This window comes from Erinaceus europaeus, chromosome 9 (genome assembly GCF_950295315.1).
Source record: "Erinaceus europaeus chromosome 9, mEriEur2.1, whole genome shotgun sequence".
Lineage (NCBI taxonomy): Eukaryota > Metazoa > Chordata > Mammalia > Eulipotyphla > Erinaceidae > Erinaceus > Erinaceus europaeus.
Genome location: NC_080170.1, coordinates 115,485,776 through 115,507,670, shown reverse-complemented (window position 1 = coordinate 115,507,670; position 21,895 = coordinate 115,485,776).

The following is a 21,895-nucleotide window of genomic DNA, read 5'->3' as shown; positions in this document are numbered from 1 at the left end:
TAAAATAATAATAATAATAATAAAACACTGGGAAGATACTCTTGAAGTAGAACTACCCATACCACTGACGTGAGATACTTTACTGAAACCAGATACTTAGGCTTTCCTTGATCTTTCTGGAAGAATAAAAGTGCTTTCATTTTGCAGTTCACATTTTAAAAGTTGTCACACATTTCATTGCTAACAACAGCAAAATTCAGAGTAATCACATCCTTTGTGTAAACATTTCCTTTTTTTTATTGCCTCCATGGTTATCATTGGGACTTGGTAATTACACAACAGATCTACTGCTCCTAGAGGCTATTTTTCCCCTTTTGTTGCCCTTGTTATCATTGTTATTATTGCTGTTGTTGTTGTTGTTGTTACTGTCATCGTTTTGGATAAGATAGAGAAAAATTGAGAGAGGAGGGAAGGCAGAGAAGGGGATAGAAAGATAGATACCTGCAGACCTGCTTCACCACCTGTGAAGTGACCCTGCTGCAGGTGGGGAGCCGGGGACTCCAACTAGGATCCTTAGGCCAGTCTTGCACTCTGCACCATGTGCACTTAGCTGGCTGTGCTACTGTCTACCCACCCTCCCCCCTAGATGTTTCCTAGTAACATAATAAAGAACAAGAAATAACATTAGATTCCTTAGTTCTGGTTCATGAATTTCATCTTCCTGCATACCTGAGATCAGTCACCATGAAGCCAGGGAATCTATTCTCGATCCAATTCTCTGGATCCCAGTGGCTATTTTTGATACTTAATGGGTTTCTCTCTTTTCTCTTCATCTGCATGATTTCCATCCACACTATGGTCCATTTGACTCTCATCCCAGTGTGTCTCTTGAAGAATGGTTTGCTAAAATTGCTTGTGGCAAACAACAAAGCACAAAGGGAAAATTATTTCTAGAGTTATTCTTCTCCATTCATATTTTCGAGCAATATTTTCTCAAAGTTTTAAGGATGTCATCCAAGTAAAAAGAAAAATTCATCTGTGGCTGCTGGTACACAGATGCTCAGTGAACCCTTGCAATGTACTTCTGAGGAGTTTTGTTTCCTTTTGCGAAGAACTGAACCCTTTGGAATGCTGTTACAGTGTCCTGGAGACTAATGCATGCAAAATTCAAGCTTTTAAAAGGTCATGAGAATAAAAGCAACCAAATTCTTCATTTCTTCTCTAGTGTTGTATACTCGGAAGAATAGTATATTTCCCTTACTATATTAAACCTGTTTTCACTTGAGTTTTGCTACTCCAGAGTAATACTTTTCAGGTAAATAGATATAGATATAGGGGAGGAGGTGGTGCTGGTGGAGGAGGAGGTGGAGGAGGAAGAGGAGGAGGAGGAGAAGAAGAAGAAGGAAGAAGAAGAGGGGGGTGGGGAGAAGGAGGGAGGGGAGGGGAGGAGGAGGGAGGGGATGAGGAGGGAAAGGGGGAGGAGGGAGAGGGGGAGGAAGGGGAGGGGAGGAGGTAAAGGAGGAGGGGAGGAGATGAAGGAGGAGGGGAGGAGTGGGAGGAGGAGGGGAGAAGGCGGAAGAAGAAGAGGAGGGGAAGGAGAAGGAAGGGGAGGGGAAGGAGGGGAAGAAGAGGAGGAGGAGGGGGAGAAGTGGGAGGAAGAGGGGAAAGAGGAGGGGTAGGAGGGACAGGAAGGGAGGAGGAGAAGAGGAGAGGAGGGGGACGTGGGGTAAAGAGGCTGGAAGAGGAGGAGGAGGAAAGAGGGCAAGGGGAGGAAGAGGAGAGAGGGGAAGCGAGAAGAAGGGGGAGGGAGAGGAAGAGGAGGAAGTGGAGGAGGAGGAGGAGGAGGAGGAGGAGGAGGAGGAAGAGGAGGAGGAGGAGGAGGAGGAGGAGGAGGAGGAGGAGGAGGAGGAGGAGGAGGAGGAGGAGAAAACATGCCATAGCACCAAAGCTTCCCCCACTGTGTTGGGAGCCAAGTCAGGACCTAGATTGTACATATGGAAAAACAACACTCTCCCCAGGCCAGCTATCCTGTCAGCTCCTTTTAATGTTCTCAGGTGTTATTTATTTGAAATTTGTTGGATAGAGACAGAGAGAATTTGAGAGGGAAAAGGAAGGTAGAAAAGGAGAGGGACAGTTTCATCCCTGCTTCCTGCCCACCCCCCCTGCAGGTGGTGGGGACCAGGGGCTAGATCCTGGGACCTTGTGCCTAGTTACATGTGCATTATTTAAAACTTCTTATCTATAAACTTTATTTTTTTAGTTGTCACCAGGATTATTGCTGGAGCTCAGTGCCTGCACAACACATTCATCACTCCCAGCAGTCTTTTTTTTTCTTCTTCTTCTTCTTTTCTTTATTTGTTAGGACAGAGAGAAATCGCACTAAAATCAAAAGCTCAGGCAACACTTTACTTTTCACTCAGATTTAACTGAGTTAGCAAGAGACTGTCTTTTGACACACACATTTAGGAAAAAAAAACTCAACTAGAGGATAGGATAATTCATTGCTAGAATACAAAGTGTGTGTGTGTGTGTGTGTGTGTGTGTGTGTGTGTGTGTTGTGCTAAGATACACACTGAGTGTATTCACAAAACCCTTCTTTTAGAAAAAAATTTATTTATTTAATGAGAAAGATAGGAGAGAGAGAAAGAACCAGACATCACTCTGGTACATGTGCTAGAGGGGATTGAACTCGGGACCTCTGATGCTTGAGAGTCTAGTGCCTTAGCCACTGCTCCATTTCCCAGACCAGTTCACAGAATCCTTCATTTGGGAAGGAAGGACAATACTAGATCTACCCAAAAGTTCCTCATGATTAAGTTAGCATAGCATGCATGGTTTTAAGTGTTTTATCCACTCCTCACTCCTCCAATTTGAAATTAAGCATTAATAAAGCCAGCCTAAAGTCATTGACTTTCACAGCTAACTTAAGTTTAAGAGAACAGTTTAACTGTTAAATTTTGTCTATGTAAAAAGACTCTATAGTTAGGAATTGGTGTTTATCATTTCTTTATGCTGACTTACTTGGAGATAATTGCAAGGTAAGAGGAAGAACTGAAATCATTCTGAGTCGACTTTTGTGCATGCTGACACATGGTGGTTCTGTTACATTTCTCTGCATGTAGCTACTCAGTTGTTCCAATACCATTTATTTATTTTTTTTTAAGATTTGTTCATTAGAGACAGAACCACAGAATCACTCTGACACATGTAGTGCGAAGGATCAAACTCATGATCTCATATTTGAGAATCTAAGGCTTTTCCCACTGTGCCACATCCAGGCTCCAATACCATTTACTAGACTATTATTTCTCTAAGGTCTGGGTCCTTGATCAGTGAACCATCCTTATTTTGGGAGACTTAGTTGTGGACTGTTTAATCTGTTACATTAATTTGTGAGTCTAATTTTGTTCTTGAGGCTGATCAGAAGTTTGTTGTTTATTAATAAAATAAAAGGTGTGTGCGTGTGTGTGTTTATTATGTGTGTTTCTAAGACACACCATGGGTGTGCTCGTAAAATGCTGCATTTGGAAAAGAGCATACTGGATTTACTCAACTTTTTTTCTGATTGAGTTAGCCTAACATACATAACCACAATTTTGACTACTATAGCCCTGCAATTTAGTTGGAGGTAAAGAATTATGCCTCAATACTTGTTATTTTTTTCTCAGGATCTCTTTGACAATGTTGGATCTTTTGGGGCTCTATTTAAGCATCCATACCATTTTTTGATGTTCCTTTATTTAAAAAACTTTTCGTAGAGATTCAGAAAGGGGATAGCAGGGGACTGGAGTGGTGGAGAGTGGACTGAAGAGATACTGGCAATTCCACACACATCGGTAGAGGAGAGTGATGGCTGGGTGGAAGGTGAGGTGGTCTGACATATATCATAGAGTGGGGTTTGGAACTCTTGTTCTGAGAGGACAATTATGCAAATCCACATTTCTACAAAAAATGATAATTCAAAAATATGGAGAATTGGCTACTAAGGGTCCTTCAGGAGATCATCCAATGAAAAATCATTCCAATACACAATTAAGTGGAAAGGGTTAAATGAATATTATAGCGACTTCAATAATGAGTTTGTAGAATAAAACATTTCTTTATAGGGCACCTGCACTGGCACCAGAGAACACGGATGTCTCTCCCTATCTTTCTTCTCTCTCTCTATTTAAATTTTTTTATTGTCTTTAATTTTTTATTGGATAGAGACAGAGGAATTGAGACTTGAACCTGCCTCCTTGTCCACTGTAATGTGTATACTTAACCAAGTGTGTCACTGCCTGACCTCTCTTCTGTCTTTGAATGAAAAAGCAACTTGAAGTAGTGGAATAGCACATGTGTGAAGATTTTATTCTGCAAAAACACACTAATCAAAAATTTCCCACCCTATTTCCTATAGTTTATATAAATTTTTGATGACATGCTTATAAAATATATATAAAGTACATGCCGATATGAATGGCTCAGTAGGAGATTTTTCCACCATTTCTTGAAAAAAAAATCTCATAAATAAGGAATACTGTTGGAAATTTTAAAAGAACCAGTAAACAAAATCTGAGTATTTGAAATAAAGATGAATAGAAGTTGTTGGTATGATTTCTACTTTTTCTGGTACTGTAGTTCTCTCCCTTTTTGTTGTCCTTGTTTTATTGTTGTAGTTATTATTGTGGTTGTTACTGATGTCGTCATTATTGGACAGAAGAGAGAGAAATGGAGAAAGGAGGGGAAGAGAGAAGAGAAGAGAAGAGAAGAGAAGAGAAGAGAAGAGAAGAGAAGAGAAGAGAAGAGAAGGATAGACACCTGCAGACCTGGTTCACTGCCTCTGAGGCAACTCTCCTATAGGTGGGAGGCCGGGGGGCTCGAACCAGGATCCTTAGCCTGGTCCTTGTGCTTTGCGCCATATGCGCTTAACCCACTGCGCTACCGCCCTCCTCCCCTTCTTCCCCCCGAAAGGGAACATTTTTAGGAACATGTAAACCTGCTATTGAGACAGCTGCCTTAGCATTTGGGACTTGTGTGGGAAAGAATGCCTTCACCACAGAATTCTTGTTGGCATTCATTCTTACTTAGCATGGAAAAAAGTCGTTCTCCTCTTCAAAGGGTAGTAAAACACATCTTTTGAGAAGTGTGTACTAATTTAGAGCATATGCTGGAATAAGACTTCACTTAATTAAGCAAAGCAGGAAGCTTGTACTTTGAAATGCAATGGAAGATACATATATTTGTGACTAACATATCCTCATATTTATTTTTGTTGAAACACATACCAGGTTATCACATTAATTTTATAACTGTATTAGAAGAACACCTTTAATGCATTTTGTTTATTTATACTGATGAGATAGATGATAGATAATATATAGATGGTGGATGATAGATAGATATAGATAGATAGATAGATAGATAGATAGATAGATAGATAGATAGATATGTGATGATAGATGATAGATACCAGAGCACTGCTCATGGTGGTTATGGTCCATACGGAGAATTAATCCTGGAACCTCAAAAGATTCAGCTTTGAAAGTAATGTTGCCTAACTATTATCCTATCTCTCTAGCCCCGTAGTACAGTTTTTAGATTACTAGCAAGATCTGTGAAATAGCAAGTTCAAAAACAACATGGTTGGAAACCAATGAAAATGAAGAAACAACCTATCAAAATATTTGGGACACAGCTAAAGCAGTACTGAGAGGGAAACTTATAGCCATACAAACACATATTAAACACCAAGAAGAAGCTCAAATGAACGACCTTACTGCACACCTCAAGGACTTAGAGGAAGAGGAACAAAGGAACCCTAAAGCAACCAGAAGGACAGAAATCACTAAAGTTAGAGCAGAAATAAACAACATCGAAAATAAAAGAACCATACAAAAGATCAATGAAGCCAAATGTTGGTTCTTTGAAAGATTAAACAAAATTGACAAACCCCTAGCCAGACTCACCAAACAAAAAAAAGAGAAGACTCAAATTAATAGAATTGTAAACGATGCAGGAGAGATCACAACTGACACAACAGAAATCCAGAGAATCCTGTGAAACTTCTATAAAGAACTATATGCCACCAAGCTAGAGAATCTGGAAGAAATGGAACAATTCCTAGAAACCGATGCACTTCCAAAACTGAACCAAGAAGAACTACAAAATCTAAATGCACCAATCACAGACAAAGAAATTGAAACCGTTATTAAGAATCTCCCCAACAACAAAAGTCCTGGACCAGATGGCTTCACAAATGAATTCTACAAAACTTTCAGGAAACAGTTAATACCAATACTTCTTAAGCTATTCCATAAGATTGAAGAAACAGGAATACTCCCTTCCATCTTTTATGAAGCCAACATCACCCTGATACCAAAAGCTGATAGGGACAGAACAAAAAAGGAAAACTACAGACCAATATCTCTGATGAACATAGATGCCAAAATATTAAACAAGATCTTGGCCAACCGGATACAGCAACACATCAAAAAGATTGTTCATCATGACCAAGTGGGATTCATCCCAGGAATGCAAGGCTGGTTCAACATCCATAAGTCAATCAATGTCATTCACCACATCAATAAAAGCAAAGACAAAAACCACATGATTATCTCAATAGATGCAGAGAAAGCCTTTGACAAAATCCAACACCCAGTCATGCTCAAAACTCTACAAAAAATGGGAATAGATGGGAAATTCCTCAAGATTGTGGAGTCTATATATAGCAAACCTACAGCCAACATCATACTCAATGGACAGAAGCTGAAAGCATTCCCCCTCAGATCGGGGACTAGACAGGGCTGTCCACTGTCACCGTTACTCTTCAACATAGTATTGGAAGTTCTTGCCATAGCAATCAGGCAAGAGAAAGAAATCAAGGGATACAGATTGGAAGGGAAGAAGTCAAGCTCTCACTATTTGCAGATGATATGATAGTATACATAGAAAGACCTAAAGAATCCAGTAGAAAATTACTGGAAGTTATTAGGCAGTATAGCAAGGTATCAGGCTACAAAATCAATGTACAAAAATCAGTGGCATTTCTTTATGCAAACACTAAATCTGAAGAAGAAGACATCCAGAAATCACTCCCATTTACTGTTTCAGCAAAATCAATCAAATACCTAGGAATAAAGTTGACCAAAGAAATGAAAGACTTGTATGCTGAAAACTATGAGTCGCTACTCAAGGAAATAGAAACTGATACCAAGAAATGGAAAGATATCCCATGCTCATGGATAGCAAGAATAAACATCATCAAAATGAATATTCTCCCCAGAGCCATATACAAATTTAATGCAATACCCATCAAAGTTCCACCAAGCTTCTTTAAGAGAATAGAACAAACACCACAATCATTTATCTGGAACCTGAAAACACCTAGAATTGCCAAAACTATGTTGAGAAAAAGAAAGAGAAATGGAGGTGTCACACTCCCAGACCTTAAACTATATTATAAAGCCATCATCATCAAAACAGCATGGTACTGGAACAAAAATAGGCACACAGACCAGTGGAACAGAATTGAAAGCCCAGAAGTAAATCCCAACACCTATGGGCATCTAATCTTTGATAAGGGGGCCCAAAGGATTAAATGGAAAAAGGAGGCTCTCTTCAATAAATGGTGCTGGGAAAACTGGATTGAAACATGCAGAAGAATGAAATTGAACCACTTTATCTCACCAGAAACAAAAATCAACTCCAAATGGATCAAAGACCTAGATGTCAGACCAGAAACAATCAAATACTTAGAGGAAAACATTGGTAAAGCACTTTCCCACCTATACCTCAAGGACATCTTTGATGAATCAAACCCAATTGCAAGGAAGACTAAAGCAGAAACAAACCAATGGGACTACATCAAATTGAAAAGCTTCTGCACATCCAAAGAAACTATTAAACAAACAGAGAGACCCCTCACAGAATGGGAGAAGATCTTCACATGCCAGACATCAGACAAGAAACTAATCACCAAAATATAGAAAGAGCTCAGCAAACTTAGCAACAAAAAAGCAAATGACCCCATCCAAAAATGGGCAGAGGATATGAACAAAACATTCACCTCAGAGGAGATCCAAAAGGCTAACAAACATATGAAAAACTGCTCTAGGTCACTGATTGTCAGAGAAATGCAAATTAAGACAACACTAAGATACCACCTCACTCCTGTAAAAATGGCATACATCAAAAAGGAAAGCAGCAACAAATGCTGGAGAGGATGTGGGGACAGAGGAACCCTTTTACATTGCTGGTGGGAATGTAAATTGGTACAGCCTCTGTGGAGAGCAGTCTGGAAAAGTCTCAGAAGGCTAGACATGGACCTTCCATATGATCCAGTAATTCCTCTCCTGGGGTTATACCCCAAGGACTCCATAACACCAAACCAAAAAGAGGTGTGTACTCCTATGTTCATCGCAGCACAATTCATAATAGCTAAAACCTGGAAGCAACCCAGGTGCCCAACAACAGATGAGTGGCTGAGAAAGCTGTGGTATATATACACAATGTAATACTATGCAGCTATCAAGAACAATGAACCCACCTTCTCTGACCCCTCTTGGACAGAGCTAGAAGGAATTATGTTAAGTGAACTAAGTCAGAAAGATAAAGATGAGTATGGGATGATCCCACTCATCAACAGAAGTTGAGTAAGAAGATCTGAAAGGGAAACTAAAAGCAGGACCTGATCAAATTGTAAGTAGGGCACCAAAGTAAAAACCCTGTGGTGAGGGGTAGACATGCATCTTCCTGGGCCAGTGGGGGGTGGGAGTGGGTGGGAGGGAGGGTCACAGTCTTTTGGTGGTGGGAATGGTGTTTATGTACACTCCTAGCAAAATGTAGACATATAAATCAGTAGTTAATTAATATGAGAGGGGGAAAATCAGTTGTATATCTCAAAGTTTCTCAAAACACAAACTGAATCTTTTTAATATATAGGCTGTGTATTTGATATGCAGACTCTCTCAAACGCCTAGACCAAGTAGATTAGAAGCATCTAATAACACAGCTATATACAAGATACTGGATACTGTACAGCAAACCCTAACAAAAGGACTTTTCAAAGTTAACCCAATTAACAAATAATGTGATGATAACATTAACTATCGATTATCTTTTTGAACCCTAAGACAGCAGGAACCTCACATCTCCACTATAGAGCCCCTACTTCCCCCAGTCCTGGAACCCTTGGACAGGGCCCACTTACCTGTATGCGTCTCCCAATCCAAACCAAATAATATTGCATCCGCCGATCACAACCTAACCAACGCAATGATTGTCACCTCAACATGCTTCACCTCAGACTGTGTCCAGAGACTTCATGTGTGGAATGACAATCCTTCAGCTTCATTACTTGGGTGAGACCTTTCCTTATAGTACACTCTAATTTCATCTCAGGTAGTTCACTTTCTAACAAAGTCCCATAACCTAGATATATACCAGTTTCTGTGAGAGCGAGCTTATGTTCACACGTATCCATAAACTACTGCAAAATATATACCTGAAAGCAGAAATACATTAGAATTTGCAGTGAGTACCTCCCTAACACTTCCCCTCCACTATTCCAAGCTTGGGATCCATGATTGCTCAACAAATTGTTTGGCTTCGTATGTTAACTCTCTTTTCAATCACCAGGTTCCAGATGCCACCAGGATGCTGGCCAGGCTTCCCTGGATTGAAGACCCCACCAATGTGTCCTGGAGCTCAGCTTCCCCAGAGACACACCTTACTAGGGAAAGAGAGAGGCAGAATGGGAGTATGGACGGACCAGTCAACACCCATGTTCAGCGGGGAAGCAATTACAGAAGCCAGGCCTTCTACCTTCTGCAACCCTCCAGGACCCTGGGTCCATGCTCCCAGAGGGCTAGAGAATGGGAAAGCTATCATGGGAGGGGGTAGGTTATGGAGATTGGGTGGTGGGAATTGTGTGGAGTTGTACCCCTCCTACCTTATGTTTTTGTTCATTAATCCTTTCTTAAATAAAAAATTTAAAAAAAAAAACATGGTACAGAATTTCAAATAACCACAAGTGTCCAAGGGCAAATTACCTTAGGAACACCCAGAACCATAGAATTACTAACTTCAGTCATCGATTGGAGATGACACAGCCTGTCCAAATGTACAGACCCATTCACTCTACTTTTGTGACCATCTGCAGACTATCTTTTGCTTTGTTAATTTATATAACTTGGAATTCTTACTTCTCTTTATCCCTAAAGTGATAAAGTCAGCTATTCCAAGAAGTAACTGAATGAGTAAATCTCCATAAGCTTACGTAGATGGAACCTTGTATTTATAATTCTGTTTACCTAAATAAATGAAAAAAAAGTAATGCAACTGAATATTTCCTTTGCTGTTATTAGTTAACCAAATATTTGCATTCTTATTGAGGAAGTGTAGGCTTTAGTTTAAATAGCTTTTTACATAGTAATGTGAGTCATTTATACTATGAAGTCATAGTAGAGTTTACAAATGTTTTAATTAATTTGGAGATGGTGCATGTTAACTAATATTCACTTGATTTATATGTTACTTAAGATATGTTTTCAATAGTATTAGATATAATACTATAATGTCAATAGTAATAGACATAAAAATAAATGTTAAATGGATAACATTGTTTCCCAATTGATAAAATCGCTATTATGTCCCAAGATAAAAAGTTAAGATTTTAAGATATGGGTGGTGGGTAGATAGCATAGTGGTTATGTAAAGAGAGTCTCATGCCTGAGGCTCTGAAATCCCAGGTTCAATCCCCATTACTACCATCAGCCAGAGCTGGGCAGTACCCTAGTTAAAAAAAAAAAAAACAGATATTACTTAAAATAAAACAAAATAGAATCCTTCTATCCTTCTATTCACTACTGTACAAAATTTGAGTCTATATCCATTGAAATATACTGCTTTCCCAAGTAGATTTTTCTAGTTATCACTATCATACATTCAGTCATCTGCTCTTCCAGGAAATAATTGCCGTGAAACATAATAAGACATTTTCAGTTGAGTAACATTTGACTTAGAATTTTAAGTCCATCTGAAATTATATGACATCTCAAATTGTTAACAATAATAAATCTACCCTACCATACTAGTTGGATAAAAATATCCAGGAAGATACAATGTGGAAAGTAAAAGCATGAACCAATTAATACTTTAGGACATCATGGGGCCTTATGTTAAAAGATGAACAACATTGTGGAAGTGGGTACAGGACTTATGCACATACCATAAATGGGGAAAATTTTTATATTTGTAAGCCACTGTGGAATTACTACTAAAAGAAATAAGAGAAAAATGAAAAATGAGTATATCATGTCTTTACTAAAAGTCTCCACAGCTACTGCCATGCATATTTTTGTCAGCATGTTTAATATCCCAGATTACCTCTAACAGTAAGGAATCAACCATAGTTATGTGCTGTGAGTCTAAAAGGCCCAATTTTGTGTCTTCTATTCTTGAGACCTGAGTGTACCATGCTACAGATTTCAGATTTCCTAATAAAGTGACGCCTAATTTCCTGATCTCATCTCCCACTCTACTTTATTGCTTCCATTCCTGCTATTTGCATCCTTCCCATGCTTTTGAAGACATAGCCAAATTACTTAACTCCTCACTATTTTATGGACGTTTTTCCTACTTTCTTGCTGTAGAACCTGGTTCCTGGCTAATCAAGCAACTTCTGTTCTTGTGCAATTAAGCAGCAGCTATATTGTTCAATACCTGTATGGACCATCCCAAAGAGAAGCCTGTACAGTTTGAAATCTCTTTCCATTTATCATGTTCTCTGCCTACTCAGTCATCCACTGACATAGTTATGACTTTCTGTTATTAGCAGCAACTGTAAACCTTTAATATTTTCAATTTTGTGTGCACAAGTAGATCCTCATATAATGTTACTTAAGTCAGCAATATTTTGTTATAATGTTGATGAGAAACAAAATTCCCAGAGAATTTGAGAAAAATGGTGTTATTATAGGGCTTTGTTATAAGTCACTTGCTTAATTTTTTTTTCCAAGAAGCAGTTGACAAAATTTTGTGAGAATTTATGGTAGCACCTTCTAACTCTCACGTCCTGCATTTCTAACCTTTCATTACACTGACTCTAACAATCCTTGGAGCCTATGTAGGCACAGAAAACCTTCCACTCTCAAGCCTTTTTCTTTTTTCATGTCTCTTAATGATATAATGTTTGTGTATTGTGGTTTGCATACAGGTGATTTTATTTAAGCCCATTAGATCAGCATAATAATCAGAAGTAATCTAGTTTAGACAATAAATTATATAGCTACTCAATTTAATGCTCTCAGTTCTCTTTTTACTCAGTCAAAATTCTATACTCACCTCTAAACATTACTTTACATATACTTTCAACTACCTTTTGTCTTCCATTATCAATACTTCTACAAAATTTCAGCCTTCTTTAAATGTAACTTTGAATTATTTATACCTGTACCTGCAGCCTCAATGCAGCTGGAATCAAATTTAAGACTTTGCTGTCTGATCTCATATTAAATTCATGATCTCTGATTTCAAACCATCCTTTACTATTGTCATGTAATCATATTATGTCATTCTGATCCATTTTCTACATTCTGTAGAGAGTGAGATGACATATTTAAAATAACAAAAGATAGGGAATTCTAGCCACTGACCTTGTATCCTGAAAAATTATCTTTCAGATATGAGGGAGAAATAAAGGTCTTCTCAAATATCCAAAAGCTAAAGGAATTTGCCTTCATCAACTCCACCTTACAGGAATTACTTAAAAGAGTCCCACAAGAAAAAAAGAAGCAAAGGAATACACTAAGTGAGGTGAACAGCAGTCGACTAGAAAAAAGAACACATTAAAAATATAGGGAAAAAAAATCAGGAAAGGAGAGGAAACTAATGGGCAAAGTAGTTTTATCAGATGTTAGTTAATCTAGACTAACTTTAAAATCTTTTTTTTTTTTTTTTACATAATGCTAGTTATTACACTTTGGTAACCACAATACAAAACAAGGAACAGAGATTTACAGAAAGTGTAAGAGAAATTAGTGAGGAACTCATCATAGAAGTCCATCCACGCAAAATGACAGATTTGTAGCAAGCAAATGGGCAAATAATAAACAAAACAAACTCAAAACAAAAATCAGAATAGGTGTAAACCACATATATCCATAATCACCTCAAATGTGAATGGCCTAACTTCACCTGTCAAAAGACTCAGAGTAGCTAAATGGAAGGAACAGGATTCATCTATATATGTGAAACACACATCCAAAAAAAAGACAAAGAAGCTTAATGTAAGAGCCTAAAGCAAGATTTTCCAAACTAATAATTCAGAAAACAGGCAAGGACAGCTGTTCTGTTTGAACATTTTACACATTGTCAGATAATAATTTCATGTGGATTTTCTTTCTCCTTAAACTTTTAAAGTTCTTTCACCAGTTTACCTATGCTTTTGTTGAGTCAATGATCTATTTTATTGAGAAGCATGAAACAATCTGGAAAAAAAAATAGCCTCACAAAATTCTAACCCCATGGGGAGCATCTGCCTGTTACCAAACATAAACTTTTACTCTAGACATCATCTCATTCATCTATTGGTTCCCTTTCTTTCCTCTTTCCTTCCCTTTCCTTTCCTTTCCTTTCCTTTCCTTTCCTTTCCTTTCCTTTCCTTTCCTTTCCTTTCCTTTCCTTTCCTTTCCTTTCCTTTCCTTTCCTTTCCTTTGATAGAATAGACAGAAATTGAAAGGAGAGGGAAAGATGGAGAAAGGGAGACATGTACAGCTTTGCTTCACCTCTCATGAAATTTTCTCCCTGCAGGTGAAGACTGGGAGTTTGAACCTAACTGGGAGCTCATGCAAATTGACATATAAGCTCAAGTGGTTCACCTCTGCCCCGCCCCTGGGCCCTTCTTTTCTTATCCTATCCATGGCTCAGTTTACTTACAAAGACCATCAGTTCTTTTTTTTTTTTTGAAATTACAACTCTATCTTCACTGCTTTATCTCTGATGCAAAGAATGTTTCTCTCTCAACTAGATAATTCCATTAGTTAAATCACTACTCACTTTGCTCTAACTCACACCTCCTATCTTGCAGCACAGCTGTTAACTGATATTGTTAAATATGAATTATATTAAGTAAAAGTAATTCCTCTTTTCAAATTCTTGCAATAGCTTTGCATCTGATTTCTAATAAAAGCCAACATTTGACAATGACTCACTAAGTCCCATAAACGTCTGCTTCCTCCCTTTCTCTGTTTAATTTCATCTTTTATTATTCAGCTCTTGTTTATTTCTCCTCAGTCACATTGGGATTTCTTGCTGGTCCTCAAATACTTCAGGAATTTAGTTTCTTTAAGGATTGCATTTTGAAAACATCCTGTTGGTCGCTTAAGTTCTTTTTTTTTTTTTTTTGTTACTTAAAAAACAGTCATTTGTTTTTCAATTTTTTGAAAGATGTGAAGTTAATATCCTGGCACATTTGGTGCTTAGTGAAGGAATTGCACTGGGGCTTCCTTTACAGTTATTGATGAGGGCTTTTACAGCTACTCATGATCAAATCCAAAAGCCTCACCTCTGAATAGCGTCACACTGGGGGTTAAGCCCAACACAAGTATTTAATGGATGTAGATACTGAGCCTGTAGCATCTTGTCTCCTGCTAGTTTGGATACACATCAAAGGGTTTACCTTTATAAGAAGTACCAACCGCTACTTGGTTAAAAGAATGTTCAGATTTCTGTCAGAGACAGACTTCCTTAGCAAAATCTCTTCTACTTTAATCCTCAGTGACAGTGTTTTCATTAGCTTTCTCTTTCTGATTTTAACTGATGGTAACAAAAGATGAGTAACATAAATATTTAATCATTTATCATTAACCTTTATAGCTACAGATTTAATAGAAATGCCCTTTCATAACACTTGGCAGTTTTAAATAGTTTGCCATAGCATTACAGGATACTCGGCTTTCCAATTTGTGATATTTGTTACCCTGTAGTCTACAAACTCACATATTTCCTTTTGTTAATACGCACCACTTAATGATAGCAGGTTTTTATCAGCTAAAGCATAGGTCAGAGATATTTTACAAATAAAGCTCAAAGCACAGGAATTTGAATTAGGTAAAATACTGTCATTCTTTATTTTGTTACCACTATTTTTTATCACTGGGGCTCATTGCCTGTAGGATGATGTCACCATCCCCAGGGGACTTGTCTTCTCTCTTATTTCTTTTCTGATGGAGATAGAGAGAAATAAAGATGGAATGAGAGAAAGATAAAGGGAGAGACAGATTTGTTGTGCTTCTAACCTTACACCATAGGTTTTAACTCACAGGAACACCTTTCCACTAAGACCTATTAAATCAATGTTGAAATGCAGGACAGTGGCTGGCTTGATGTTGGACAGCATTAGGAGGAAAAATATGTGACTTACAGGATTCATCTGAACATCAACATTTCATGTACAATTAAGTTGGTAATGATCAGAACCTCAGGTGGGTTAGCTAGAGTTCTAGTGCTTCCTCTAATTCACTTTACCTGAATTCTCTATGAAGAGGAGGCCAAGATTAAAGCAATTCTATCTTCTTTTTATATTATCTTCATTTACTTATTAGATAGAGATAGTAAAAATTGTGAAGGAAGGAGTGACAGAGAGAGAGGGAGAGAGAAAGAGAGGCGCCTGCAGCCCTGCTTCACCACTTTTCCCTGCAGATAGAGGACGGGGGTGTGAAGTTGGGTCCTTGTGCACACATGTGCGCTCAGTCAGGTGTGCCACCCCATCCCCCAACAATTCCATCTTCAATTTAGGAAAACGGTTATTGTAAAAGCAGGAATCCAAGACCATGTCAAAAGCTGGGTTCTCTTTATTGGCACTGCATTAGTGACAATTTTCACAAAATGACAGTATCACAACGTCAAACAGACAACAAAAGAAATCTAAGGAATAGTTTTCTTTCCAGTAATTGAGTGCATGTGTAACTGTAGGATCTGAACTTCTCTGAAAAAAAAAAAAAGCCTCTTGTAATGGCCAAGGATGTTAAAAGGTCACTAAATTTCTGAAGGAAGGTGAATGATATTGTTTAAAAATATTTACCATTATACAAATATAACTAAAGATAAGGTTTCTTCCCAAAGTATAAGATAAATTCTTTCTCTACATTGATGTGTTAGATTTCAAGTGTACCATTTACTTTTGTGCATGGGAAGAAATATCTACTTAAACTATAACCTTCAAAATATCCTTTGCGGGAGTCAGGTGGTAGCGAAAGGGTAAGTGCATGTGGCATGAAGCACAAGGACTGGCATAAGTATCCCGGTTCAAGACCCCAGCTCACCACCTACAGGGGGGTCACTTCACAGGTGGTGAAGCAGTCCCCTCAGGCTAGTGCCAGTTCCCGCGAGAGTTGGGACATTCTCCGAGCCATGTTGTCCCCTCAGGCTAGTGCCAGTTCCCGTGAGAGTTAATAGGCTATTCTTGAAGTGCCCTTCACAACCAATCCTGTTCCGGCTCATCACTCCTGTTTTTGCCCTATACAGCCCTTCTTCTTTCGTTCCTCCCTCTCTTGCCCTGTTTTCACCTCAGTGGTTAGGCTCAGGTAAGGGTGCTGTGCGAGGCGGCCATTTTGGCTAGCTCCACGTGGCCCGAACCACTGTGCTCTCACCCAACTCTGAGGTGTCTGCACGAATAAGAATTGTGTTCCCTCTCCACTCCGGATCTCCTCTCTCTCTCTCTCCTCTGTGTCACAGCCAACACAAGACCCCAGCTCACCACCTACAGGGGGGGTTGCTTCACAGGCAGTGAGGCAGGTCTTCAGGTGTCTATCTTTCTCTCCCCCTCTGTCTTTTCTCCATTTCTCCATTTCTCCTTTCTCCATTTCTCTCTGTTCTATCCAACAATGACGACATTAATGACAACAATAACTACAAAAACAATGAAAACAACAAGGGCAACAAACCGGAAAATAAATAAATACATAAAAAACCCCAAAATATCCTTTGCTAGGTTTCAGAAAATGAAACACACACACACACACACACACACACACACACAACAAATAAATAAATAAAACTGGTGTTGGACTGCCTTTACAAGAAAACATTTTTGCTGGTGAAAAGCATTTTTTAAGAGGAAGTCACTGGCCTTATCTCTGAAAGATCTATCCCTCTGCACCTAATTACTACTCAATGTAGCTTGGAATTGGAAACAACCCCCCACTCCCATATAAATACCAGTATGCTGTAAATCCACCCTTCCACCAGAAATGATTGTTGCTAGGAATAATTTGAACCAGAAAAACTAGAGAGAATGCACACCAATCTGGCCTTCTTTGTGAACTACTTAACACAACAGATTCTTGGCAGAATAATCTAGGAAAGCTGCTCTTTACAACAAGATTCAGTATCAGCCAATATTTCTTCTGAATATCTCCAGGGTACCCAAAGGGTGGAAACTTTGTGAAGAACAGGTCAACACCCTTCTTAGAGGCTTTAATTCACTGCCTGTTAATATCTTGTTAAACATCTGCTTTTAATTATCCACAACCACCCTGGCCTGTTAGCAGGTGAGATTACTTAACTTCTTAAGGGATACTTGTGAACTCGCACCAGCAATTTTCCATTAATAATCTCTCCTTAGAAGAATCTTGCCTAGCAAGTGAATCCTCCCAACTGCCTCCATCTTGCAAACAAAATTCTCTGTTACCATTTCCTTGTAAGCATTTGAAAGATGACACCAGTAAGGAAATTATGCAACTCTGATAGCTCCTCAAACTAGAGGCAAAGACAGACTTATTGATGAGAATCACCTGCTAGGAATGATTTCCCCCAATCACCAATGATTTGGGGGGGGGGCACTGAGCAACAGGAGTTTGAACAGGATGAAAACAAATATTTCACATGAAACATCTACAAAACTGGTGCAGACAATCATGGCTGGCCACACTGACACTGTGAAAGAGGAGGTTGCTCTGAATAGTGAGGAGAATTTACAAAGAAATGAGGCTGAATGAGTAGTGAGATTGAGAAGACAGGCATGGGAAGGGGGTGGCTCCGTGGTGGAGCTCAGGGCTATGGAATCCTGGTTCAGCCCTTAGCATGTGCTATGCTCAAGTGAAGCTCTGGGTCTCTATACTTCTTCTCCTTCCTCTTCCCCTTCCCTTTCCCCTTTTCCTTCTCCTTCAGTTCCTCCTCTTTTTCCTCTTCCTCCTCCTCCTCCTCATCCTTCTTCTTCTTCTCTCTCTCTCTCTCTTTCTATCTCTCTCCATACATATATATGTTTTATACATATATGCATATAATTTTTGAGATATCCATATGTAATTCACAAGCCACTTCCATTATCACTTAATGTTCTTGAAATTACAATTTCATGCAGGCTGGGAATAAACATTCTCCTTAAATTAGTACATGGAACACTGGGAAAGTTGATACATCTTTATTTCTTGATTTAATTGAAGTGATATTGCATTAGAATAGTCTATAGGTTTGAGATGGACATCAGTAAAAGCCAGCATGTGTACTAAAGGAATTGCTATCTCCATAGTGTTAACTTTACTTTGGAAAATTTATTTATTTATTTATTTATTTATTTTGCCTCCAGGGTTATCACTGGGGCTCAGTGCATGCACTAAGAGTCCACTGCTCTTACAGGCCATTTTTCCAATTTTGTTGCCCTTATTGTTGGTGCTGTTATTATTGCTGCTGTTGTTGTTGGATAGGACAGAGAGAAATGGAGAGGGGAGGGGAAGACAGAGAGGGGGAGAGAAATACACCTGCAGACCTGCTTCATAGATTGTGAAGTGATCACTCCCCTTGCAGATGGGGATGCGGGGACTCAAACCGTAATCCTTTGGCAGGTCCTTGTGCTTCATGCCATGTGTCCTTAGCCTGCTGTGCTAGCACCCGAGCACCATGGAATAAAAATATTTTAATAAAGGAAAGACACAGAAAAGTAATTGTAATAATATCACATTGGAAAATGATTACTGTCTTTTTGCAGCTTTGGTCCTTGCAAATACAAAACAAAAAGTGATCTTGAATTTGGGACCAGGAAACGTTGGATACATATTAACATGAAGTGGGAGGCATGGGTATAAAGGAGTAGAACTGAAGCTGACAGGCCAGTAGACTGTCATTGCTAAGACTTCCATTCTGCTTTAATGTCATGATAGTAGTGAGAAAAATGTGCCATGTAGCTCAGCTTAGTAATAAGTTATTATTTGAATAGTAGAATTTAGTAAAGCAATTCATGACATTCCTAATTTGTGAGTGCCTATTTTTTTTAAATTTTTTAAAAAGATTTATTTTATTTATTTATTCCCTTTTGTTGCCCTTGTTGTTTTGTTGTTGTAGTTATTATTGTTGTTGTCGTTGTTGGATAGGACAGAGAGAAATGGAGAGAGGAGGGGAAGACAGAGAGGAGGAGAGAAAGATAAGACACCTGCAGACCTGCTTCACCACCTGTGAAGCGACTCCCCTGCAGGTGGGGAGCCGGGGTTCGAACCGGGATCCTTATGCCGGTCCTTATGCTTTGCACCACCTGCGCTTAACCCGCTGTGCTACAGCCCGACTCCCGAGTGCCTATTTTAAAATGTGACATTATTTAGGCTATGTCTAGCATTGGAAAGAATTTTACTTGGGGTGGTGAATTTACTGTAGTATATACTCTTTCAGTTATGTACACCTGGAACTAATAAGCCATTATAATGCAGTGATTCTCCCATAAAATCTAACCCACTCCCACTTGATTCAGTTAAGGATATAGAATCTAGTAGAGTCATTATCTTATGTCTTTACTTCTATATCTTAGATACATGTACCCTCTAGAAGGTACAGTAGACCATAATAGGTTAAAACATAATATTTTTGGTTTTACAGTTTTAATGGTCTAATTTTATTTAAATCATATTCCTTTAAAGTGGTAATACTGCTTTTACATTAAGGTAGATATATGATATGTAGACCAAGAACTTTTAGATATACCTAATTTTTTTCTATTTCTTATTAATCTCTTAACTTATTTATCTAGACCCCCATGCCATCCATTTATTCTTTATGTTTTTATTAATATTTATCCCCTTTTGTTGCTCTTATTGTTTTATTCTTCTAGTTATTGTTGTTGAATAGGACAGAGAGAAATGTAGAGAGGAGGGAAGACAGAGAGGGGAGAGAAAGATAGACACCTGCAGACCTGCTTCACCACCTGTGAAGAGACTCCCCTGTAGGTGAGGAGCCAGGGGCTTGAACTGGGATTCTTACACCTCTCCTTGCACTTTGTGCCACATGTGCTTAACCTGCTACGCTACTGCCCAACTCCCTATCTTTAATTTTTAACTGTACATCTTTTGGAAAATTTTTCAAGGTAATAAATGTCACAGCTTTGGGGCTAATTTTGCTACTAATTAGTTGGATGAACCTAACATACCCCTCTAGATTGTTATCTTCACTTGGAGTTTTAAAGCGATTGAAATAATAATCAATCCCCATTTGCGGAAACAATTGTAATACATGACAACCTTAAATGATCAAGTTTACTGGTATAGTTTTGAGTTCGCAGAGTCACATTTTATGACCTATGTTTGACAAGAACTTTGCTAACAGATGTGGGGAGGAACAGCTTGTGGACTTCCTTGAGGTAATGTTATGTTATACTAAAAATATCTACTAGGATTTTATAGAAATGCCAGACATTTCAGTAGAGGCCTGGAATTCTTGTAGAAATGTTTTACATGGACACTGTTCTTTCAAATGTGCAAATTTTGTTGTGATTTCGTTATGAAGCAGTTTACCTTTTCCAATACATTTTAAGAGAGAACCTTGAGAGAAAGTGGCTTTTGTAAAATGATACCCCCCTGATTTAGTAAATGAAAAATCCCTTCAACCCAATAGAAGAATAGTTGCCTAGAGTTTAAAAAAATGTGTATTAGGTATTACATAGGTGTAGTCATATATATGAAATGTTTTAAATTTTAAGTTTTGAGGCAGAAAATTTACAAAAACAAATTTCTTTACCCTTTTGTCTATCAGATAGGAAAGGTTAAAGGAAATACATGCTAATTTTTGCAGGGTGTACTATAACCATAAGTTGGTTTTCTGTGTAAATACTTTGACTAATTAGATCATTGAAAACAGATCTGCAGAGTTTGTTTTGCAGAGAAAAACAAATATTTCTTTGAGGTGACATGAAGACTTGGTGGCAGCACAGAAAGTGTAACAGTCAATATGTTGAATCTGGACACTTTGTGACTAGTAAACTGGAGTGTTAATGATGTCATGGTCAATCTGTTTCATCTACCATAAACGGGCAAATTAGCAGTGCACAGACATTTCCCTGTTTCAGGCCACAGATAGTAGTCTAAAGGGTAAGTTATGTGGACACAAAACCAAAAACTTGCTCTTTCCTTAAAATGAATTATGCACAGATGTTCTCAGTTACTCTAATCAGGGAAGACAATTTTTCACACTCAGAGATCAAGAATAAAATGCGATAAGAACTCTGCTAGTTTTTTTTTTTCTTTCTTTCAACATCTAGTTCCTTTAAAATAAATAGGCTATGATGGTTAATTTTATGTGTTTGATTGGGTCATTGTTTGTACAGATATTTGGCTAAACATTCTTTTGGGGCAGTGTGTTTGTGAACATGTTTATGGGTGAAATTAACACATGAGTGCCGGGCTAGCGTGAGGGTGTTTCTTCCCAAGCACGTGCTCTCTGGGTTGGAGAGAACTCAACAGAAGCCAACCAGGGCTGCTACAACTCAGGAGAGAGAACCCAGGAACTCGTGGTGGAGCGGGAACACAATGTTTCTTTATTGCTCAGAGACAACAAGTAGGAAAAGGAAATGGCTAGGAAAGGGGGTGGAGAAAAGGAAAGAGCAGCAGGAAGGTAGAAAGCTTCCATAGTAACTGTTGGGAAGGTTTTAACTGGTGGGGTTAACTAATACCCTGCAGGCAGGGCAGGTCTCAGGCAAAACAATGCTTATGTAAAT